Consider the following 26,599-nt stretch of genomic DNA (forward strand, 5'->3'; position numbering starts at 1 on the left):
TCTGACAGGAGGCAGAGCTCAGGCTGTAATGCTCCCTGGCCCACTGCTCACCTCCTGCTGTGCGACCCACTTCCTAACAGGCCAGGGACCAGTACTGGTCCATGGCCCAGGGTTTGGGGACCCCTGATCTGATGTTACTAAGTTACATCATTAATAATCTGTTTCTCCTCACACAGATTTCTTTCCACACATCCTCAACACAAATAATTTCACATCTCCAAATGCAGCATTCCCTAATAATTACCCTTCTTACTCCATTCTGCCACCTCTGGCTCATTTTCACTTGCCATTCCGTTTGATAATCTAGTAACTTCATTTTGCCAACTTGATGAATTTGGTTCTAAGTAGTTTAAAAATTTAAGGACATACTATGTCAGTATTTACAGATGCTTCTTATTTATTCTTCAATATTCTCAAATGTTCAATTTGAGGTCAAGTTTTGCTAAAACAACCCATTGCAAACAGTAGATGTTTTATAAATATAAGATAAATTTCTCAAAATTTATGCTGAGTTCTGAAGAGAAAACTTAGGTTACCAAGTAACATGATTTTCAGAACACCACCAATTTGCTATTTCAAGTCTAACTTTATATTAGACTGATTCTCAAAGCTTTTCCATTGTTACAAAATTTTCAAAATACTGTACTTTTATTATACAAGGTTTGTGGCCTAATTTTATTAATATTCCAAAAGATAAAATATTCAAACATTCAATTGTTTCATTGGTAATTTAAATTACATTTACTATTTTGATTTAAGATACAATGAGTATCTTTGCATGAAATAGATTTATTAAATTCTATTTGAAAACTAATGTACACTAACTTTTATTCTAGTTTTTAAGGCAAAATATGTTTATTTTGGACATTTTTTTAAGAAAACATACCAAAACAATACCAAATTGTTTGGTAAGAAACAATGCCAAAGAAACAATACCAACGCATTAGAAAAAATAAATTATTAATAATAATAATTTTGTTGTGTAAAATTCTGAGTTATTTCATCACCTTTATTAATTTATATTTTCCTTTTTGCTTCATGCATTACTTTTGCTTTATGTATTACTTTTGTCATAAGAAAAATAAGATGTAATATTCTATTAAAATTTTTTTTTTGTTTTATGCACTTTATGTTCCTTTTTTATGTACTTTATGTTCCTTTTCCTTTATGTATTACTTTTGTTATAAGAAAAAATAAGATGTAATATTCTATTTTTTAAAACAAAAACTTTATAAAGAAGAAAACAGAAATCCTAATTCTATAAGCCAGAGATAACTGTTATATTATCTGCAGGGCTTTCCCTAGGCAAAATCTGTTTGTTTTTTTCCGTAATTGGGGCCATTTTAGATATATATGTTTGTATGGTACTTTCAATACACCATTATATCCTGGGCAATTTTACATAGAATTAAATATTCCTTGAAACATTATGTTTAAAGGCACTATAATATTTCATCATTTGCATAGACTATGATTTATTTAACCATTCTTTCAACCTTCCAACATTGTGTATATAGGCTATTTTCTTTTTTCTTTTCCTTTTTGAGAGAGAGTCTTGCTCTGTCATCCAGGCGCCAGGTCGGAGTGCAGTGGCATGATCTCGGCTCACTGCAACCTCTGCCTCCTGGGTTCAAGTGATTCTCCTGGCTCAGCCTCCTGAGTAGCTGGGACTACAGGTGCACACCACCATGCCTGGCTAATTTTTTTGTATTTTTAGTAGAGATGGGGTTTCACCATGTTGGCCAGGCTGGTCCCAAACTCCTGACCTCAGGTGATCCGCCCACCTCGGCCTTCCAAAGTGCTGGAATTACAGGTTTGAGTCACTGTATCTGGCCTATGTAAACTGTTGTTAATCTCTTCAATTTTGTTTGGGTTGAATTAGTTTTCCTACATAGGGATAGTCTGGTAGAAATGTCAGTCAAGGAACTGTTAGTTAAGTTGACTCTGAACTAAAAGGATCAGATTCATGACCGGAACTTGACCAACCAGATGTTTACTTCCTGGAATTTTGGTGTTGAACATGAATGTCAGGGAAAAAACAAAAAGAGCCTGACAGCAGTTGACTGATTCATTCTAGATTACAGCACTTTACAGAAACCACCAAAAAGTCCACCAACTGGGCTATCTGCTCTTACAGTTTTCTCTGCTCCTGGCATTTTTCAGTCTAGATTGTAACTACCCCTTAACTCTGTGAACTGTAATATCTTTTGAAGACATTGCTTTTATACTTAAATTAACCTGAGTCAGTTTTAGTTACTTATTGTAATGCTTTAATTTTTTTTTTTTTTTTACCAATTCCCCATAAATTCCTAATTTTATATCCTTTTCTGTCACTTTCCTTATTGAAATAAGTGAGCATCTTAATTCTTATCACAGATCATGAATGTAAATGTGACATTATAGGCCCAGCAGTGGAATCAATGTCACCATCATTATACTTCTGCCCCCACTTTGTTAGTCATCATGCCTGTAATTACAAACCCAATTAATTGCTTTTATTAGAATCTTAACACATACACAGATAACTCATTATCCAGTAGGAGGAGGGTATGAATAATGAAAATCCATCATTTATAAAATAACCACAACAGTTTCATCAACAACAAAAAACATATCAATTTAACCTTCTTTGCTTATGATTTTAGTAGTTATAAGTATTGCCAAAGACAACTGTTAGGGGCTGAATTGTATCCTCCCCAAATCCATATGTTGGAGTCCCAAACTCCTGTACCTCAGAATGTGACTGTGTTAGGAGTTAGAGCCTTTGAAGAGGTGGTTCAGTGAAATGAGGCCTTTAGGGTGAACCACAAACCAATCTGACTGGTGTCCTTAAAAGAAGATGAAATTTAGACACAAAAGAGACACCAGGAATGCACATGCACAGAGGAAGAGCCAGTCATCAGCATGCCAAGGAGATGGGCTTTAGAAGACCCTAAACTTCCCAACACCTTGTTCTTGGACTTTGAGCCTCCAGAATGATGATAAATACTGTTATTTAAGCCACCCAGTCTGTGATACTTTGTCATGGTAGCCTAAGTTGACTAATACAAAAACCAACCCTATTTGAATGGCACACCTCTATCTCAAGTTCAGTAGTTTCCCCAGTGGTATCTGTGAAACAAAAGCACACTAGCAACATACATTACAAAGAACAAGGATAATATTTGTATAACTTTGGGGAAGCATGTGCAATACAGTAAATATGTTTCTTTGAAATAAATAGTAACCTTTCCTTGGAAATGTCTGCTCATTACTGAGCTGTGTATCATTATCTCCTTAGATTTTCAGTGTAGTCACAAATGAATATGTTTCCAATAATAAGAAGAAACATTTTGTCCTGAAGTTAGATAAAAAATGTGTTTAATAGTTAACGGTATATAGACCAGTTTTCTGATTCTTTAAAGTTATATGAATTCTCAAGAATAAAGTATCTCACTGACCTTTTCTTAAAAGATGTATCCCTAGCACCCAGTGTAAGAAATAATTGATGCTAAAATCATAAACGCATGGACAACAATGTTAATAAGACAATTCACTGGGGAACGAATTGTCTTTTCAACAAATGGTACTGGGACAACTAGATATGAAAAAACAAAAGAGTAATGCTGAACCCCTACCTCACATTATACACAAAAAGTTGACTCAGAATGAACCCTAGATCTAAATGTAAGAGCTAAAATTATACAACTAGTTGAAAAATAATAGGAGTAAATTTTTATGACCTCCAGTTAGGCAATGGTTTCTTATACATGAGACTAAAAGCACAAGTGACAAAAGAAAAAAATTCTTCATCAAAATTAAATCAAAGTTTGTAGGTAGAACACCAAAGGAGAAACAGGCAATATGAGAAGCAAAGATTTTTGACCATTTACAGAGAAAAACTAAAACAACAGGCTGATTCTAAGTTAGAAGAGAAGCAAATTCACGTTTTCTAGAAAAGAACTACAGTGTCCATAAGTAACTGAGAATGAGGGGAAGCAAATAGTGAAAAAAATATAAAAAGATAACCACTGGAATGTGAATTTTGAAGGAATAAAAATATAACAACAAAAGTTTTAACATAGATGAAAATGAAAGTTGATGTTTATCAAATTATTTTGAAATCACATTGCTACTCATTCATTTGCAAAAAAAAAAAAAAAAAAAAGAGAGAGAGTTGTTCAAATCCTCTGAGCAGCTCCTGTGTCCTGGCCACTATAGGGGATGTAAACACTGCTTTTCATCCTAGTGTCTCTTTCTTGCCTGCACCTGGTCAGTTTATCATTTCTGGAGGAAGAAAAACTGACTGGGTGACTGTATCATTCTAACCAATGGTCTCATTCAAACAATTTTTTTTCATCAAATAGTAGCTTTTCAACATTTTTCAATTTTTAAAAAAGTTTTTAGACCAGTCAAGAGCAATAGTGAGAATAGGGGAAAGAGTAGAACAAGGAGTTTGATCTGTAACTGACTGTGAACAATCAACTGAGATAACTCACTACCTTTGGACCAGTCCCTTTCAACATTTTTGAGGCAATTTTTTTGCATTCTAGGAACTGCAGCACTTTTTCAGAGAACTTTAAAAACTGTCAAGACTTTTTTTGTGAAAATGACTGATTTACGTTCTTTTAAAACCTAAGAACTTGTTAATATTAAATGTTTTAAATTTATTTGACATAACTCTTTGATTTGTTTTTTATAAAAGGCGGGGGCAATTAGACCCATAAGCCCAGTCTCTGAGATTACACAGATCTGGATGGACACCTCGATGGTGCTATTTCTGTTCGTTTCTTCTACTTTCAGGATCACTCACAAGGTTTCTGCCACTCTTCATACCTGTGAGGCACTTCATCCTTTAGGAACTTTCATTCACTCCATTGTTGGCCTCATTCAGATTTCTGCTTAAAAAAATACTTTCTCCACCTCTTTCATTATTTTCTCTTTGCATACCCCTCTCATCCTCACTATCTCTTTATCTTGCATTATTTTTCTTCAAAGAACTTACATTTACTCACATTTCTTTGCACATTGATTTGCCTACTGTCTAACTCTGTCACCAGACTGAAAGCTGCGTGTGGGTAGGAATTTTGTTTTATTTACCACATTTCCGCACCTAGAACATAGACCCTTCTATCTTCTATTGTACTGGAGAACTTTATTTATTTATTTATTTATTTATTTATTTATTTATTTATTTAACAGATAGCCGGGTGTGATGGCTCACTCCTGTAATCCCAGCACTTTGGGAGGCTGAGGCAGGCAGAACACTTGAGGTCAGGAGATTGAGACTAGCCTGGCCAACATAGTGAAACCTTCTCTGTACAAAATACCAAAATTAACTGGGTGTGGTGGTGCTGACCTGTAGTCCCAGCTACTCTGGAGGCTGAGGCAGGAGAATCACTTCAACCCGGGAGGCAGAAATTGCAGTGAGCCAAGATCGTGCCACTGCACTCCAGCCTGGGCGACAGAGTGAGACTCTGTCTCAAAACAACAACAAAGAAACAAACAAAAAAATGGAGTGGATTTGGGTAATCATTCTAAACCAAACTTTCTGGAATTCTGACATGTCAGAAAGCAGATAAATCATAGCTCGCATGCACGACTGCACCCAACTCGATTCCTGACTCTCCTAGCTAAGCTGTAGCTGTAGCATCACATGGATGATGAACAAATGTCAAGAACACAGATGCCACGGCCATGGTGTGGCGGGACTGCTTGGATTCTGCCACTTACTAACTGCATAACCCAGCAAGTTAATTGAACTTCACTGTGCTTTGGTTTTCTCACCTGTAAAATTAACAATAGTACCTACCTCATAGGATTAAATGAGATCGTATTTGCAAAGTACTGCTTAGGATAGTGGCTGGCACAGAGTAAATGCTATACATTTTTGATAAATAAAACAATTAATAAATGGAAATCTAGGAACGTGAACAAAATTTAAAAGTTGGAAAAGCAAACTTTGAGGCAGCTTGGGGCATTTTGTCGTAACTTCTTTTTCTGATCACAAGTGCAATGAGAATAAATTTCTTCCCACCCTACCCTAAACTAATGCAATCTAAATTGAGCTGGGGAGCAAGCTGCATTCACTAATCAGAATTTCAAAGGGAAGTGATAACCTCACAGAGCACAGCCCCAATGACCCTGAGCGTAACTATATAGGACCTTCAATTGCTGATTCTCTCCCCACCCTTCTCTGGGATCTGTTTCTCCCACTATCCCCGTTCTGAGGTCGCTGGAAGAGAGTAGGCTTTGTGCTCTTTGGCAAGTACAGGGAGAAAGTAGTAGGTTCAGCCTCTCCAATTGCCCAAGGAGAAAGCAATACCTTTCAAGGTCCCCAGGCTAAATTTTGGAGGGATGCTTTTGTGTGTCACTGTCAGACTCACACCAACATAAACCCTTGAGAAATGCCTGGTCGGTGACATCCTAGAGGTAACACCAAGCAAGCCCCAGATTTTCCCTTCTTCGTCAGCAGTTCCCAGATGAAGTGCTCTTGTGTTTACCCTCTCTGAATCTCTGGATTCCCTGATAGTACCCTCTAAACAAGGAACTAGAATGTTTCTTACTGGATTCCTCTGCTGGTGGTGACAGAGTTTACTTTAGGTCTCTAGTGGGCCTGGTTGCCCCTGGTATCTCCAGTTGGTAGAGCAGAATCCTAACTGAGCTCCTCAGTGCCTTCTTGAATACTATATAATTAATTAGGCCTCCAATTGTGCCCCCCTTGCCCCAACCCATAGATGGACAATCCCTCCTGCCTTGTCTTAAAGAGAAATTACCATAATAAATGAGTCTCCAGACAGCACATTTCCCAGCAAGAGGGGACATGTAAATCAAGTCTATTAGTATTGGCAGCAAAATCCAATGTGTTATTTTTACCAGTATGAGCACTCTGGGTATCCTGGCCTCCTATATAGATATTTGAAACAAAACAGACAAACAATGTGAAGCGAGGAGGGAAAAAAAGCCACACAAATTAGTTATATTGAGTTTAATGAAAACTAATTCCATTGCTGGGTTCATGTAATATAACCAGCCACTTGTGCTCTGTTCTAGTGGTTTACAATGTTACCTCACCCTCTCCAAGAAATTGGTTTCCCGTAAATCTCTGTGGCCATTCATTCCTGTCTACACATTATGTTCCTAAAATAGATGCCAGCTAAAAATCTCTTCCAGGAGCTTTGTGAAGGAAGGCCTAAATTGCACAACTCCTCCTAGAAGAGAGATGTGATTTTGTAATTGCTTTATAGCAATTACAAAAGCAACAATCATAAAAGAGTTTTAAAGGAGTTTTTCACTACAGTTATTCTCCTGAAATGCACAGCTGAGGGAAAGAAAAGTGTCAGACGCACTGGGAACGTGCGGAAGCTCCTAGTTGCATCACCCCGGCGTGCTAGGTATTGCAGCAAATAGGAAAGGTTAGCTACCCACTTCTCTGGGCAGGAGAAACTAAAGCAGGAATCACCAACCTCAGCATGGAATTTTCCTATTTCTGTCTGGCCACATCCTCTTGGGATGATTTAAAGTGCTTTTTGGAGAAATATGTTCTGTTACTACACTAGCGCATCAGAAATACCACGTGAACCTGCAAATCCATAGAAAAAGAAGCCACATTTCATAGGTGTGATAGCAACAGCACTTGGCAATTTGCAAGTTTGCTACTGCACTCAGAAATATTTAGTCACATGCACATATTGACAGTGATGTACCCTGCCTTGACTTAATTGTTGCATTGGACAGGTGAAAGGCACCTACCCACCACTCCAGACCGATTTGTTAACAATCGCCAGTGAGTAATCAAGGAGAACAAAAAGAAATGAGAAGTAAATGCAGCAAGTGGGTCGGGTCTTTAAACACATACCTCAAACAGGTAGGAGTCAGGGAATCCATGATAGCAAAGACATTTGGACAAGCCTCACCTCCACCCAGAAATAATTCTTGTGCTGTTCTGAAAAGCAAGACGGTTCACACTAGGAACGGAGCAGTATCTGCAGTATCATTGCTGATTGTGACCTCTGTCTAAGTAAAAGTAAGTCAATGTTTCCTATTTGGCATTGCATGGAAAAAGGGGAGTCTTTACCACTTCCCTCAAGCTCCTTTTTTAGTGTGGCTCAATAGGAGTTGGGGGGAAAAATCATTGCCCCCTCCTTGTCCAACGCATGAGGCATTTCTTCTCAAAAGCTCAGCCTCAGCCTCAGGAAGCTGAATACCCCTGCAATGCTAGGCTTCGGCAGCGGCCCCGCTGCCTTCTTTCTTCCTGTGGAGTTAAAACTGAGATCTAATTTTTGCTCCGTCCTTAAGAACAATATGACCTCTATTCACAGCCAGCTAGTCCACTTCCAAAGCACCAGTGAAGGAGGGGGCTTCAATAGGATCAAAAGAGACCTTGAACAGGATAAAGGCAAGCAAAGGCAAGAACTGGCCAGATGCCAAGCTATTTCAGGCCAAAGAATCCCATCTTCTATCAAAATGCTGAACTGCAAAACAAACCTGATTTCAGTTCATGGAAGGTTGAGAGAGGAGGGGGAAGGGGAGGGGAGGAGAAGAGGAGGAGAGGGAGGAGGGGGACAGTTGGTCTGAATACACATACAAAAATGGACTTCCTGCTCTGCCCAAACTGAATTTCCATGCACTCTTTTTCCAAAGGAAGGATTGGAATTAATAAACTTAAAATCAAGATGAAACCATTAGATGGCTTACCTGATTAAAAGGAAAATTATCCATCTGCAGTGAGGAACAGCATCACCCAAAGACGAGATGATAACAATGTGCCTTCAGTTGCAATTGTTCAGACTCCTTCTTGCAAAAGGTGACAAAGTATTTACAAGGACTGCAGTCTCACTGGGGCAGAACACACAGACACACAAACACACACAAACGCACACATACACACATGCACCAGAGACCTCTGCAGTATCCTCTCGGCTTCATCCTCGCCTCACTCTATGGTACCTAATACAAATCAGCAAATAGCTTGTTTAAAAAAAAAAAAAAAAGTCAAGACGGCACCTTACATTACATCGCCATCTAGTGGCTAAATATTAAACACTTTCTCACAATCCGGATTTATGATTTCTTCCTCAACCTCTTTTCTCTCAGCCTCTTTTTTTCCTTTCTTCTCTGTAGTCTCCCACTATTGCTTCTCCTTGCTTCTCTTTCATTCCCAATTGCTATATATTATGAACCTAATGACTCAAAGAGGAAAAAGTTTGAAAGTAAATATAGCTATTTTCAAGTAGTATGTGAAAAACTTCAGCATTATTTTTGTTTGAAAATGTTACTTTATTCCTAATATGAATCATAGTTATCTATAAAAATGATATATTTTATAAATAAAACTTTGTCTTTTTATTCCACCAGGAGACAATCAGGTGGCCATTTATTACAGATCTATGACTTCAAAGTTTTCTGTTTTAATATTGTGTTTTAGGAGTAGGTTCCATATTATAGTGAACAGCTCAGAGTCACAAAATGTGAGTTTTACTTCAAGTTCAACACTGTTGAACACATGCCTTTTAAAAAAGCCACTAAAGTCTTCTGTGGACATTTACCTTCTTACTATCTTCATCTGTAATTAGAGATTAAACAAGACTTTCAACCCACTCTAAATTTCTATGGTTTCACCATATTTGACTCCAATGTTTTCCCATCTTGTGGACACAACCTAAAGCTTAATTATAATAACCCATTTTAATAAGCAAATATATAGAGAGACAGAGTCCAATTGCCTATTACCCAAAGATAGAATTATGAAAACCATAAATATCAGGTCTTTCTAAGACAATGAAAATCCATGCTAAACTATTTATAACTCTCGGAACTAAGAGTAGAGCTTTTTATGTTATATAATGTATTCTAAAATAGAATCAGCCTTAAACATTCAGTCATACATAAAATCATGATTAATTATGTATAGATTAGTTGTTGGAAGTAAATATTTCATCCTCATTATTTTTCTTTTGCCACCTAACACACTTCTTATTACAATCATTGCATGTGTTTTAGCATTTATCAACATAACCTTCAATATTTAATCTTTCTCTTCCTTATTACAGGATGGTGAGATAGATACTATTAATGTTATTATAATTATAATTATTCCTATTTATATTGAGAACACTGAAGCTTTCTGAGCCTTATTGAGGTTTATTCAAGGCCACATAGCTTGCAAAGCAATAAAACTAAGGCTGTTGGTCCCAAGAGCCCAAAGAGTAATCCATTGTTCTTTGCAACGTATCTAAAAGTTCACCACTTTTTCCTGTTCTAGACTCACAGAAAAGTAATTTTGATTTCTATGTTTCCAAAACATTTACTAGCCCTTAATTATGGACTAATCGGGTCCCCTTGTGGATCCATCTTTTTATCTATAAAAGAAAGAAATTAAGTAAGATAATTTCCTGCTCCAGCTCAAAAACTCTATCCAGTGCTTTCCCAAAAGCCAGTCAGAGTAGCATGAACACATTCATTTGAAGTTACTCAGTGTCTGGGAAATGATGGTGTCCAGTATTTGGTAGAGTCAGGGCAAAGTTGAAAGAAGCTGAGGAGACTGGTGATCAACAACTGGTAAATGATTACCAAGATAGAAGTTAGAGATGAAAAGGGAGTGGGAACTGCATGAACTAACAGGTGATTTTTTTTTTAGAATAATATATTCCATATGAATAGTACTTACAGTTTAGATATGCAGAAATACAAAATAAGAACATCCCTGGCCACATGTTTTAATGAATTCTAATTGCATATTATAGGTGCCAATTTTTCGGAGTGTCTGCTCTTAACAATTCCCCCAATAGTCCTTCTCCCCTAATCCTTAGTGGTAAACCTACCCTCTTGCTACAGAGGACTGGAGCAGGAGAGGGTATCTACGCAGCTGACCTGGTCAAAGAGAGCCACTACATGTGATTCTGGCAGCTGTGGGGACAGCCTTCCCTCACCATGGGGACTCAGGACCAGGTGGGCCAGGATGCTGAGATAAAGCAGCCACACAGATGTGGAGGAAGAAGTGACAAAAGACAGAGCCAGAAAACTCCCTGGGTTCCCAATAGTGTTCCTGTTTCCATCTCCAGTCTACTCAAGATCCAAACACTTTCTTGATGTTGAGTTCCATGATAAACTCAAACTCCATTTTTGCTTAATTGAACTTGGTTTCTGTTAGTCTATGGAGGCCTAACCACTTCATTAGCTTCAAGGAAGCTGCCAGTACTGCATCTATCAAGTATTATTCATATTCTGGGCATCTGACACTTCATTTATTCACTTCTTCATGCACCTGATATATGCCAGGCACTTTTCCAGGTACTGAAGTAACATCAGCAAACAAACCAGATCAAAATCCTCCCTTTGTGGAGTTTACATTGACATGTCAGTCATACGGAAAGACACAATGCGTTCAGCGTGCACGCTACCCTTCTTCTGCCTCCATATCTTTGTTCACAACCTTCACTTCTCTTGGCAGACCTTTCATCCATCTACATGTAGCAAATTCTACCAATATTTTAAATGTCTGGATCAAATATTCTGTCTTCTTCAACGTCTTTTCTATTTTCTCAGCAGATAGAATTCTTTTTTCTTTTGTTAATTATGGAACAATTTTATGTTTTATCTTATGAAACATGGTCACTTGACAAGTTGAAAGCATTGAGCATAAGGAGATAAATGACTATTCTCATACAGTCTCTGAGAAAAGGCCAATATCCCAAGCATGGCCCAAAGAGTACTATTAACTAACAGCTCATCATTCTGTACACAGACATTTCATTCATCAGAGCTGAAGCAATTTTACAGTATTAGTAACTTTAAATAGTCCATGTTTAAGGCTGAGCATAAAGGCAAAATACGAGATTTTTATTAAATTAGTGTAATATGCACTTAAAATTACATATTTATTTTTTAAAGTTAGCAAAAGATATTAAAACAAAACTCTGTGCTACCTTATATCGCTACTGCACTTGTCCCACTTGACCTTGTGCTAAGAGTTTTATGTATGTATTTTATTTGGCTCCCAGAATGTAAACTCCCTGTGGAACCAGCTTTGCATTTTCCTTGTTTTTTTGTAGATTAATTTATTGAGAGATAATTTTGTCTCTTTCTCACTGTTACGTTTCCAACTTCAAAAAACAAAAAAGTAATCTTCCTCTGCCCCCATCGGTAAAGTTAGCCATTCCAGGAAACCCTTCATAATCTTGTTTCAGAAGTTGAAAAAAATTAGCTGTTCACTTGCTAGGTGACAATACTTCAATCTGTGAATGAATGGACTTGTTAAACTGACCTAGGGGGAGTGGCTGTGGCTTTTTTATGAAAGAGTTCCTAACAAGGGAAAGAGAATAAAGGCGTAAGATGTCATTTAGTCTTTGTAAGACTCTGTCTCTGTCCTGAGAATGTGGTTGTTACTTTGTTATTGCTCTGCCGGTTGCACTGCTCAGTGCCAAAACATAAAAGGGAATATTACAGTGGGACATCATCTCTGTCAATAGATCTTGGGTATTAAAAAGAGAGTGAGGTCACTCAGGTGGAAAAAGCTGTGCCAGGTAATTTTGTCTGTTAGTTTTAAGACATATAGGAGAGTCTCTTGATTCCATTAGATCTTGAAAGAGTTCAAAGAGAGAACTGCCTCATTATCAGAAGACTGAGGAATTAGTGTAATTAGTATCTGAATATTCTTTAATATTTTCTTGCATAGAAAATAAAGGCAATTTGTTATCAAAAACATTCTTTCAAATGTCTATCTCCTGGAGTTGTGGAGTTCTGAAATTTTAACCAGCTACCTTATAAAGAGAATTTATTAATTAACTTTATGCCTGCCAAGGAGAAGGAAGCCATTCTTGATTTTTAGCCCAAAATTTCCCAAAGTAATGGCCAAATCATTATGCTTTGGGTTTCGGGTTCTCTTGCTTAGAGTTATCAATGACATTTGAGTTTTAAGGCAGAAATGTTTCTAAATTCCCCTGTCATTTGTTTGGGAATCTATAGTCACTGGGCAACATGAAGCTGGGTCTCCCCTCTCTTCCCACCACAGGAAAGGAATTGGAGGCTGGAGGCGAACTTGGGTACCTTGGGGTGGTATCCCAAAGGAGGTGGTGGTGACAATAGACAAGTCTAGATGTTAGCAGGTCTTCTGATGAAGTCGGGGAGTGATCCCAACACAGATAGCAAATGCTAGAGTTAGGATATCAACTCAGCCCTTATGATTTTAAATCTACAGGACTACTGTATCACTACAAATCCTGGCTTTGCCCCCTTTTGATTGGAGTAATCAGGTAAAGCACACTACTAATGTGATCCTTGGTAAATGTAATTTACTACTTAAGTACTTTGCTTTTGTAGATGTCAATTTCCTAGTTTTCTTTTTTTCTTTTGGTAAATGCAGCATTCTGCAAAAATTTACTACCAATTCCTTGCTCTCACAAAGCATTTACCAACACTGTGCCACTATTTTAGAAATAGAAACCAAATCCTAGCAGAAAATGATAAACTCATATATTTCCTCTTGAGATTAACCTGCCCTTTTGAAAGGGAGCCAGAAATGAATGTGAAATTTATTTGCTATTAGACAAATAAATGCAGAAACTACAATTAAGAACTCTCTTTTAGGAATAGAGGCAACTAGTTGTTCTGCAAGTTTAAAGTTACAATTTTTTGATGGCAAAAATTGACCAACTGATTTCAAAATACATATAGGTACTAAAGTGGACTTTTGAAACTGTGGTAAAGTCCATACATTCCATAAATTAATAAAACAAATAATCAGCCATTTTTTTCAAATATGATATAAAAATATCTGAGGGCTCCTCCCCTCCGCTGCAGCTGGAATTCACTGAATCAAAGCTGTTATAGACTTGCATTTTTTGATGCACAGATAACCACTTTTTAAATCACTTGTAATATAATGAACATAAATAACTGAATTTTTTCTTACAGATTTGATTCTGAAGTATTTTTGAAGTATAGTTAGAATCAATGTGTTTGGGGGCACACATTAAACTATTTAAAATTTTATTAAAAGTTTTTTAAAAATCCTTATTCTCTCTCTCTTTCTGGTAGTGGAGAAGAAAAAATAGTATAGGCTTTTCTTAACTCACCACAATGCAGTAATTAAAAGTGGGAGAGAAAGGAGGGAAGTTGGGGGATTATGATGGAGATAATCAGATTCCCCAGTTGCCCTCTGCCTTCCCTGCTATCGAGACAGGGCATATTCTGGCACAGAAGCCAGAATTATGTCTGCAGGTGATTATTTCAAGGAAGCAGTTACTCCTTGTTGGAAGATTCACTGCAATTTCCTTTCAATTACATAGGCAGCCACTGGTGTTGGAGAAGGAAATAACAATATTCCCAAACCAAATAAGTAGGTTTTATGAACAAGACAGAATAATACATGAACCTGATTTCTCGAAGAGAAATTAAGTATATGAATGTCAATCATCTGACAAGATTAGCGTTACAATATAGGTTCAGAGTGAGTATTAAATCACAAAGTTACTTTTTATCACTTTATATAATAGCATTATTCCTTTGATTATATCACCAACCGAGCAGCACTTCGAAAATTACTGTAGTGCTCTGTATATATTTTTAATTTTAAATCCTTTATTATTTTGGGGCCTGGTTTATATTTGATCTTTTCTTCTTCAGCTAAGGCGTAAGAAGACATTATCAATATTTAGTGAAGATGACACTAAAATGCTGTTTTTCAAAACAACAAACTCTTAGCCTTTTCCTAAACAAGCAGGGAGCCATTATGCCTTCACTGTTTTACTTCCTTTGTTTCCTCTGTTTGCAGGACCCTCTATTCTTTGACCGCATCTTCCTCCACCCTCTATCTGTGCACCTCCCCACTGTCTGACCCCACTCAATAATCTCTTTGAGAGTAAGAACTATGACTTCTTTTTTTGTCATTGTTCCCAAAACATATTCCAAGTTTGTGGTAGAATTAAGGTAGTTTCTGAAGAGAACCTGATAACGTCTGCTGAGTATTGATGAATAAACATTCCAGAATAGAATTCCAACAAAACCCTCAAGTAGGATAAAATAACTTTGTGAATCTCATAAAAAAGAATGTCAATTTACATAAATCATTACCATTGCTTTATGGATAAAGTTTTACTAATCATTGAGAAATTATGGAACTGGAAAGTTCTCAGAGATAAACCAGGCAAGGGTTCTTATTTTGGATATGAGGAAACTGATGCCAAGAGAGGTGCAGTGACTTGTCCAAGGTCACATAGATAGTTTTATACCACAAAGGTCCATTCAAGTGTTTCCACAGTTGAACTCTAAAGAAAATTAATATTGAGTAAGGTACATCAGCACATAAGAAGCAAAATGGAAATGAGTGAAGTATTTCTAGATATGCCACAATTGATTTTCACTCATGTTTTGACAGAGAGATGGATGTGATGAAGGGTGTGAGTGCAGTTACTGTTTAAGAAGGTGATGGACTAACCAACATTGGTTTTAGTGAAGAATAAAGGAAGTGACTGTCCTTCAATCTAGCTCCACATGCTGTTCTTAAATATTAACCACAAAGTGCTCAAGCCCAAGGGCACGAGCTCTGGGTACACAGAGTGTAGCATTGACAGCTTTCAGGAATGCAGGCCCAAAGAGAGCCCCAGAAAACATCCAGGAAGCAAACTATCTGGAAGTTCTATACTTTCCTTGAAATGCCAAGATGAAATCTAAAAATATGTGTTCTGCTTTTTTGGTCTAATAAACCATATTTATATGATAGTTATCTGTCATATGGGGAGACAAAATTCAACATTTCACATGCGTGAGTTTCATACCCCTCCTTTAAATGTATCAAGATTTCATAAAGCTTTGGTTCTTCAGAAAAGATCAAGGTACATCACAATATTTAAAGCATTATCTCTGTATCTATTGCCACAGGAGGATAAAGAGAAAATAAACATAAATGTAAATAATGAAAATGCCTGAGCAGTCATAAAGTATGAAGTTACTGTGTGAATTCTATTCTGTGTTTATGTGTTTTTTTCCTTTACTCTTAGTTAAACATAATGCTTGGATTCTTTCCTGATTTATTTCATTCAGCAATCCCCCCCAACCCCCGACATCCCTTGCAAAGATGAATCAACAAAAGCTATTACCAACAACAATATGATTGATTACTTATTGGAACTCGAATACCAATTTTCCATTTAAATATATCTTTATATCAACCACCTCACTTGCCTATTGAAGAGTTTCAATTAGATTTTTTTTATAAAGAAGACTTTCTTTACTCTAAAGGATATAGCTGATATTTATGAAGACAACGCTTTATTTACAGAATAAAACTGAACTTTGCCATAACTTAGCATAAGCAAATATGTAGTTCCTGTTTCCCTAAAGGATTCCTGTCAACATCTTTTTCCTTTCATGTTCAAAGGCAGAAAGCCATTGGCTTTACCAGGAACACAGCAAAGCCATCCGTAAAGTATGCAAGTGTCGCTGGAATTAGGTGCTACCATATTTCTTGGGAAAATTAACACTTTTGACACATCTGTATGCAGTTCCAATCTTCAGATATCAATTTACAAACTCACATAAATTACATTTGGTTACATCTTTTGTTTTTGTCTCTTTCCTTGAGAAAAGCAAGAATTCTACTCTAGGCCAAATAATGGACAGAGATCATTAGGGCCCACTCCAGGGATTGAGGCCCATTAGAAGAGATTGGCAAGTAAGTAGGGAAAAGGTACGTCGAGGGTCAGAAAATAATCACATTTAGCCTAGTTCTCCTGGAGATTCCTTGGAAATTTTGGGGCCCATGAGCTCAGGTGCTGCTTCTGGGATTGCCCCTATTCATATCAAATAGCAGAGAACTGAGACGCTTACCCACACCTGAAATTTGGATGCAAGTATGGGATAGAGGTGCTAGGCAGCTGCACTTTCATGCCTCAGTGCAGTCTCTCATACCTGTTCATCTGCAGTGGTGTGAAAGGCAAACAGATTCCTCTGCTCGTTATGGGTTGTTGAAATGACAGAACCACTTGGTCTCAATATTTTCTATGACACTTGATACATAAGGAAGCTCAGAGACTAAAGTCTTTGTTTCTATATTCCACTAGGTCTTCTTGAAAGTCTCTTTTACATTCTGGTTGCTGTCATGACATCAAAGTCACCTGTATCCCTCATCTTTGTGGGGAAGAGCAGGCTAAATAAAGTAGGTAAGGACACCTTCTGAGTCTGCACCCCTTTAATTGACACATAGAGGATGTGGCCCTTGACGTTTCTGCTTCCCTCATTCTTTCTGCAACTAAGCAAATATAGAATGTGGATTTTCCCATGCACTTAGCAAGGATGAAACTCAGTGATCATTTGCTCTACTTCACATGGTAGTTGTTTCTAAGATTACATATCATACATATGCATATATATATATATATATATATATATATGTTATGTTGTGCTACACACACACAACTGTTAATGAGTGTTCTATCTCCCCTTTTCTTGTCTCTCTGCTCTCTAGGACAGCAGTAGCTTTATATGTATCTCCATCTGCCCTAGGTCTCCTCTCGCATCACAAACAGAGTTACCCTTCTATGAACCATCTATTGCTTTAAAATTATACCTCAGATACAGTCAGGTTCCTAGCAGAAAGTAGATGGTACATTCAAAATGGTTAAAATAAAAACAATTATGGAGAAACTATTGACCAAGTGGGTTAAGATGGTTGATGAGTGCCCAAGAACTAGCAATAGAGAGAGCCAATGCCATTCCAGGCAAGAGTGAAAGAGTGGCACCAGATTCCAATGAGAGTTAGAGCTTTAGAAGACTTGACCAAGAAGCTTAACTAAAGAGGAATGTAGCTGTTTTTTTAAGCTAGGAAGGGAGGTGTGGTGGGGGAGACTCTCCAAATTTCTGCTAATGTCTGTCTTGGGCTGCATTCAAAGCCATCTGGGAATGTTTTTTCCAGGTTAGCAGATGTGAAGAGTTGGTGGGAACTGGGGAAAATAACGATGTGTCTCATCTTATCTCTAAAAGCATATCTTTTTCTTTGCTTAAAAAGCAAAACACATGTGTTTAAAATATTTTACAGAGATAAACAAAACTCTTTATGATAAAAGATCCTATTTAGTACCCTAACCCTTAGTACAGTGCCTAGTATACGGTAGTGTATGATAGGGTTTGGCTGTGTCCCCACTCAGATCTCATCTTGAATTGTAACTCCCGCAATTCCCATGTGTCATAGGAGGAACCTGGTGGGAGGTAATTGAATCATGGTGGCGAGTCTTTCCTGTGCTGTTCTCATGATAGTGAGTAAGTCTCACCAGATATGATGGCTTTAAAAATGGGATTTTGCTGACATAGCTGTCTTTTTGCCTGCTGCCATCCACGTGAGATGTGACTTGCTCCTCGTTGCCTTCTACCATGATTGTGAGGCCTCCCCAGCCATTTGGAACTGTAAATTCAATAAACCTCTTTCTTTTGTAAATTGTCATGTCTCGCGTATGTCATTATCAGCAGCTTGAATTAGTACTGGGAGTGGGGCACTGCTAAAACATTCCCAGAGCCCAACAAATGCTGGAACCCTGGAAGAAGGGCTACTAGCGGGAGCACTGGACTCCAAGGAATGCAGACCAGGGAAGAGAGTGTTGGGAGTAATAAAATGTGGGTTAGAAGTGGAATAACGGACAAGTAGAGGGAAAGACTTTCAAAGTCCACTTTCCATGGATTGAGTAACTTGGGGGCCTTTATCCACTGGCTCTGAATGCAGCCCAAGACAGGCAGTGTACTGGGAGTGGGGCACTGCTACAAAGATTCCTGAAAATGTGGAAGCCACTTTGGAACTGGGTAACAGGCAGAGGTTGGAACAGTTTGCAGGGCTCAGAAGAAGATAGGAAAATGTGGGAAAGTTTGGAACTCCCTAGACACTTGTTGAATGGCTTTGACCAAAATGCTGATAATGATATGGACAATGAAATCCAGGCTGAGATGGTCTCAGATCGAAATAAGTAACTTGTTGGGAACTGGAGCAAAGGTGACTCTTGTTATATTTTAGCAAAAAGACTGGTGGCATTTTGTCCCTGCCCTAGACATTTGTGGAACTTTGAACTTGAGAGAGATGATTTAGGGTATCTGGTGAAAGAAATTTCTAAGCAGCAAAGCATTCAAGGGGTGACTTGGGTGCTATTAAAAGCATTCAATCTTAAAACAGAAACAGAGTATAAAAGTTTGGAAACTTTGCAGCCTGACAATGCAATAGAAAATAAAACCCCATTTTCTGAGGAGAAATTCAAGCTAGCTGTAGGCATTTGCATAAGGAATGAAGATCTGAATATTAATCCCCAAGAGAATGAGGAAAATGTCTCCAGGGCATTCAGAAGTCTTCATAGCAACCCCACCCATCACACGCCTGGAGGCCTAGGATGAAAATGTGGTTTCATGGGCCAGGGCCAGGGTTCCCATGCTGTGTGCAGCCTAGGGACTTTGTGCCCTATGCCTCAGCCACTCCAGCTGTGGCTGAAACGGGCCGACATAGAGCTTGGGTCATGGTTTCAGAGGGTGCAAGCCTCAAGCCTTGGCAGCTTCCACGTGGTGTTGAGACGGCAAGTGCACAGAATCAAAAATTGGGGTTTGAGAACCTCTGACTAGATTTCAGAAGATGTTGGAAATGCCTAGATGCCCAGGCAAAAGTTTGCTGCCGGCATGGGGCCCTCATGGAGAACCTCTGCTAGGGCAGTATGGAAGGGAAATGTGGGGTCAGAGCCCCTACACAGAGTACCTACTAGTGCACCACTTGGTGGAGCTGTGAGAAGAGGGCCACCATCCTCCAGAACCCAGAATGGTAGATCCACTGACAACTTGCACTGTGTTCCTAGAAAAGCCACACTCAATGCCAGCCCTTGAAAGCAGCCAGGGGGGAGTCTGTACCCTGCAAGGCAACAGGTGTGGAGCTTCCCAAGACCATGGGAACCCATCTCTCGGATCAACGTGACCTGGATATGAGACATGGAGTCAAAGATCATTTTGGAGCTTAAAGATTTGACTGCCCCGATGGATTTCAGACTTGCATAGGGCCTGTAGCTCCTCTGTTTTGACCAATTTCTCCCATTTTGAATGGTTGTATTTGCCCAATGCCTGTACTCCCATTGTATCTAGGAAGTAACTAACTTGCTATTGATTTTATAGCCTCATAGGCAGAAGGGACTTGCCTTGAGACTTTGGACTGTGGACTTTTCAGTTAATGCTGAAATGAGTTAAGACTTTGGAGGACTGTTGGGAAGGCAAGATTGGTTTTGAAATGTAAGGACGGCTGGGTGCGGTCGCTCACGCCTATAATCCCAGCACTTTGGGAGGCCGAGGTGGGCAGATCACAAAGTCAGGAGATCGAGACCATGGTGAAACCCCCTCTCTACTAAAAATACAAAAAATTAGCTGGGCGCTGTGGCAGGCGCCTGTAGTCCCAGCTACTCAGGAGGCTGAGGCAGGAGAATGGCGTGAACCCGGGAGGTGGAGCTTGCAGTGAGCCAAGATCGGGCCACCACACTCCAGCCTGGGGGACAGAGCGAGACTCCGTCTCAAAAAAAAAAAAAAAAAAAAAAAAAAAGAAATGTAAGAACATGAGATTTGGGAGGGGCCAGGGATGGAATGATATGATTTGGCTGTGTCCCCACCCATATCTCATCTTGAATTGTAAGTCCCACCATTCCCATGTGTCATGGGAGGAACCCAGTGGGAGGTATTTGAATAATGGGGGTGCGTTTTTCCTGTGCTGTTCTCATGATAGTGAATTAGTCTCACAAGATCTGATGGCTTTAACAATGGGAGTTTGCCTGCAAAAACTCTCTTTTTGCCTGCTGCCATCCATATGAGATGTGACTTGCTCCTCCTTGCCTCCAGCATGATTGTGAGACCTCCCCAGCCATGTGGAACTATGAGTCCAAGAAACTTGCTTTTCTTTTGTGAATTGCCCAGTGTATTAGTTCATTTTCATGCTGCTAATAAAGACATACCTGAGACTGGGTAATCATGGCAGAAGGTGAAAGGCACATCTTACGTGGCAGCAGGCAAGAGAGAATGAGAACCAAGTGAAAGGGGAAACCCCTTATAAAACCGTCTCATAAGACTTATACACCACCACAAGAATGGTATGGGGAAAACTGCTCCCATGATTCAGTTATCTCTCACCAGGTCCCTCCCACAACACATGGGAATTGTGGGAGCTACAATTCAAGAAGAGATTTGAGTGGGGCACAGCCAAATCAGCAGGTAGATATTCAGGAATAAATATATTGATATTCAAGGAGTACTATTTTTAGATCAATTCTAAGAATAATTTTAGAAAAATAATAATTGTTGTTAATTTTATTGAGGACTTAGTATATTTTGGGACCTTCAAACCTCACACCAGTCTCATAAGATAGTTACTATTACTGTGTTATCTTCATGAATTTATAAATGAGGCAACTGAGGCTCAGAGTAGTTGAGCATCTTGGCCAAGATCACACAGTAACAAGGTGACTAAGTGTGATTCTGAAACCAGCAGTCTATCTCCAAAGTACCTAATCTTACCATAAGGCCATACTAAAACTCTCCACAATATCACATTATTAAAATTACAGTGGAAAGGCTTTGCAATTCAAGTTCACAGGCAAACAAACAGAAGACAATAGTCTTTCTTTACTGGTCAGTATTACATCGCATTAAGCTCATGTAAAGACATAATGGGGGAAGGACATTTCTACATGTAAATGACCCAAGATAGTTTTAGGTGTATGATAAGTCTATAGCCTGCATTCTTGTCAAACATGTCAGGGGGCAGCATGTGGCAGGGTGGGAGGGAGGCAAATGGAGATCTTCCTTCTTACTTGCCTCAGATTCTTCAATCTTCCATAGCAAGTGAAAGAATATAACTACGTTTGGAAGTACGCTCACCAAGTTAACAAATACGCTAAACACAGGAGTAGTGAGGGGAGAAGCATGCCTCAGTCTGGCAAAGCTTCAGACTCCAGAAGTCTAAATTTGTTAGAAATGAAAAAGCTAACAAAGCAGAACTGCTGATCGTGAACATTTGACAGTAAGATTCCTTTGGTGGAAGCTTCATGTTGCAAATATTATATTTAATTAGGTGGTTTTTTTTGTTTGTTTGTTTGTTTTTTTCTCAGTTCATTTTCTAAAAACAAGGGCTTTTTGGCTCTGCTTGATGTTTGTGAAGACACGGACCACACAAAACCGTGATACTTTCTGAATTTTAAAGCCTTGCTTCTCAAAGTGTGGCCACAGACTGGCAGCATCCCCACTTCTTGGGAGCTTGTTGAAAATGTGGTCTCTTTGGCTCCACCCAGACCTTCTAAATAAGAATGTGTATTTTAACAAGATTTCCCCAGGTGATTCCATGCATATTGGTATTTGAGAAGCCCTGACTGTCACATCTGGCCTTAGCTCTTAAAGCCTACTCACTTCCTTCTGCATCTTGAACATGTAAATCAGCCACTCTGCCCTGCTCACCAGTCCCTGGGTGTTCCCATTCCCCTTTGCAGCCCTGCTTGTACATACTATTTAGATACACCAAGCAAACACCCAATCTACTCTTCTAAGTCACATTTCTAATGTCAATTGACTTGAGTGGCTCTTTAAATAAAAATAAACTTTCCAGTTTCTCTTCCCTTAGGCACAGTCTGCAGTGGCAATCGCTGTTATTTTTTGTTTTTAATCTTCTCTAAAATTCTTGTGTATATCCAAGCATCCAAAATATACATGTTTTACATTTTTCTTTTTTTGAAATAACTTTGTACCAGACACCAGGCATGGTGATTCACGCTTGTAATCCCAACCATTTGGGAGGCTGAGGTGGGAGGATTGCTTGGGGCCAGTAGTTCAAGACCAGCCTGGGCAACATACTGAGAACCCATCTCTACAAATATTTTTTAAAAAAGAAAGAAAAACATCACACAATATATATATGACTGTAAACCTAGTTTAATTACATAATTTATCTCTAATTAGTTCACTTATTATTGCTTAAAATATTTTGTTCTGTATATAGATGGATATACCAAAGTTTATTTAATCAGTTCTCAGATGATAAACACTTATGTTATTTTCTTTCTTTCTTTCTTTTTTTTTTTTTTTTTTTTTGCTATTTCAAACAATGCTGATGTATACATTTCTTTACAATTGCATTTCCCACTTTTGCAAGTTTTCCTTTAAGATCTAGTCTCAGGAAATTGTTCTGTCAGGTGGAAGGGTATGTGCCTTTTAACCTAGTAGATATCAATAGATTTCTCTCCAAAGGTGTGGCACCATTTTATATTCCAGAACAGCATAAGGCACCTGTTTCCATCACTAGAAATTATCAAACTTTTTTCTTTGTTGACTGGGAGGTAGAATCTAGGCTGTCTTAAATTTATTCAGGAATTTCTCTGAGGCATTTATGAGTAGACACACAAAGAGGGTGGAGGAGAAAGAGGAAGTGCATTCTAAGAAGAGGAGATATCATGTAGGACATATGTAAAGTTGGGTCTGTGGAAGTGGCTAGAGTCTGGAGAGGTAGGCAGACAGCCAGATCAGAAGGGCCTGGCATACCTGCTAAAGGGGGAAAACTGGAACCACATTCTGAAGGAATCCATGAGAATATGGTATTGAGAAGATAAAACCAAATAGTTTGTTTTTTATTCCCACAAGTTTGGAGGAGCCATCTATTTCTTGTGAGGGCATTGACTGATAATAATTGTGTCTTTATAATTGGCTTATTTTCTCCTAAGACTCAATTTAGACAAAGTAAGTGCGGGTGTAGGAAGGTTGGCTACTTGTTAGGAAGCAACATTTGGTAAATCTGGAGGCCAAACCCAAAACTTTTTTATTTTTATGTTCCTGGTTGTGCTTACTAATATAAAGTTAATTGTAATGCTTTTACTAGAAGCTGTACATTTGAAATCAAAACCCTCTATCACTGCTACTTTCTCTTCTCCCAGTATGAGATAACAATAATATTCTTTAGGAAATTTCATATGGAAGGTTGGTACCTGTTGTACTTGCCTTACAGCTCTGAATAAAATAATTCCAACAGAACATTGAATCCAATTTCACTGTCTCACTTGCTGATATGGTTTGGCTGTGTCCCCACCCAAATCTCACCTTGAATTATAATAATCACCATGTGTCAAGGGTGAGGCCAGGTGGAGATACTTGAATCATGGGGGCAGTTTTCCCCACACTGTTCTAGTGATAGTAAATAAGCCTCACGAGATCTGTTGGTTTTATAAATGGGAGTTCTCCTGCACAAGTTCTCTTGCCTGCAGCCATGTAAGGCGTGTCTTTGCTTTTCCTTTGCCTTCTGCCATGATTATGAGGCCTCCCCAATCATGTGGAACTGTTAGTCCATGAAACCTCTTTCCTTTATAAATTACCCAATCTTGGGTATGTCTTTATTACCAGCATGAAAACAGACTAATACACTCGTTGAATATAAAACAGAAATAAAAAGAGAATGCCACTTTATCAGAGAGCTATAATTTCATTTGAAACAAAACAAGAAAGACTAATTTTTTCAGAACTCAGCATTTTTATTAAACAAATTCCAGATCCTGAGACATGTGTGACTGATGATGTATTTCGGGGAAAATGAGGAAAACAAAAACACTGAGACCTTTACTTATCCTCAATAATCAATGCATCTCCAAAATGACTCTATTAAATCTAATCATCTTGTATTTGGTTGATGTTTGGATGATGATATTGCCAAGCTAAACTCCTTTACATAGAATATTATAATTAGAAAAAAGTCTGAGGAATCATCTAATTCAGGCTCTCAGTTGACAAAGAATTTATTTTACTTTTGTAAAAATTTGTTTGGCTTTATATGGAGGTTTCTCAAAAAACTTTGAATAATTATTTTCTGAAATAATATTCTAAATTGGAATAAAAGATCATTCACCTTCACCTTGGGTATTCACTTTAAGATTAAAGAGGGAAGTGACTTTGTGATCCAAGTTTGTGACATTGTATTTTAAAGGAGGAATTGGTATTTGATGTTGGGAACAATTTTTCAGGTTCAAAGTCTGAAAGCATCTCTGTATCAAACCCAAAGAGATTTTCTCAAGTGAAATAAAGTGAAACAAAGAAAGTAGCATTAGCAGTTGCGAGTTGCAGAGAGTTCTTTTTAAAATTTGTTCTTCGGTTCTTCTAGGCCTCATTTGCAAGTCACTACTTAATTAACTAGGGTGGATAATGTTAGGTAAAGTCCAAAATGTAAAGGAACTACACAGCAATACCAATATTTCGGTATTTCTTCAATAAAAGTTACTGACACTCTCTATATGTCAAGCACTAGAGGGTACCAGTGAAAAGAGATAGTGTGTTGTTATGTTCTGCATTTTTGTTGATGAAAACAGAGAAGTTGGCTGGGTCATCAATGTAGTACCTCTGGTAAAGCTCAAGTATAGGTAAATTTAATTCAATCTTGTGTTTGAATTATTCCCTCTTAAGAGGGAAACAATCCTATTCCCATGGAGTTTTTTGAGGGTACTAAGTGATAGAACGCATGTGACTATGACTAGTATAATAGTGTGTTAAAATCATTCTGTAATACATATACAGGAAAATTAATTAAGCATATCATACGAATAAATGTATAAGCCAGGTAAATGCATTAATCCTAGGAATAAAGCAAAGCATTGCTAATATCTCTGAAGGTCTTAGAGCATGAAGACTCTTGAGACAGGTCTTTATAAAAAATCACTTAGAAATTATACTTATCAATGTATTCAAACTACATGAACTATTGAGTTTTGCTTTGTAGGATAGTGGAACAAGAAGTGAATTTGGCATTTGGAGACCTTAAGCCTTTATTTTCTTACTGCAAAATGACAGAGATAATGGGGCCTATCTTTTAGAGTTGCTACGAGTCTCAGAAAGGATCATGGTTTTTGTTTTTTTGAGAACAGAGTCTCGCTCTGTTGCCCAGGCTTGAGTGCAATGGCGCGATCTCGGCTCACTGCAACCCCCACCTCCCGGGTTCACACGATTCTCCTGTCTCAGCCTCCTGAATAGCTGGGACTTCGAGCGCACACCACCATGCCTAGCTAATTTTTGTATTTTTTAGTAGAGATGGGGTTTCACCATGTTGGTCAGGCTGGTCTCAAACTCCTGACCTCATGATCCGCCAGCCTCGGCCTCCCAAAGTGCTGGGATTACAGTCGTGAGCCACCGTGCCGGCCTAAGTAATTTTTTTTTTTTTTTTGAGATGGAGTCTGTCTCGCTCTGTGGCTCAGGCTGGAGTGCAGTGGCGCGATCTCAGCTCACTGCAAGCTCCGCCTCTGGGGTTCACGCCATTCTCCTGCCTCAGCCTCCCAAGTAGCTGGGACCACAGGTGCCCGCCACCATGCCAGGCTAATTTTTTTTGTATTTTTAGTAGAGATGGGATTTTACCATGTTAGCCAGGATGGTCTCGATCTCCTGACTTCGTGATCTGCCCGCCTCAGCCTCCCAAAGTGCTAGGATTACAGGCATGAGCCATCACGCCCGGCCAGGATCATGTTTTTTAAATTACTTGAAAATACAGATATAGTAATTCAAGTATGAGGTATTATTTTAGCAGAAATATAGCTACCTATATCTTATATTAGGTTCCTTAATCCACATATATCTCAGAATAACACCTAATTTGAATTGTAGAATAGTA

At 38.4% G+C, this 26,599-nt stretch overlaps 1 protein-coding gene across 8 annotated transcripts in view; it reads right to left on the reverse strand.

The window, feature by feature from the left end:
• SCN1A (sodium voltage-gated channel alpha subunit 1) overlaps positions 1 to 8,935 on the reverse strand; it is a 143,065-nt gene extending 134,130 nt beyond the window's left edge. For all 8 annotated transcript variants that reach the window (XR_012421179.1, XR_012421178.1, XM_074009381.1 and 5 more), the window contains exon 1: positions 8,677 to 8,935. The gene's annotated coding sequence lies outside the window, so the exon portion shown is untranslated. The remainder of the gene's footprint in view (positions 1 to 8,676) is intronic.
• Between the last annotated feature and the right edge of the window lie 17,664 nt (positions 8,936 to 26,599).

The sequence above is a fragment of the Macaca fascicularis genome, chromosome 12 (assembly GCF_037993035.2).
Source record: "Macaca fascicularis isolate 582-1 chromosome 12, T2T-MFA8v1.1".
Lineage (NCBI taxonomy): Eukaryota > Metazoa > Chordata > Mammalia > Primates > Cercopithecidae > Macaca > Macaca fascicularis.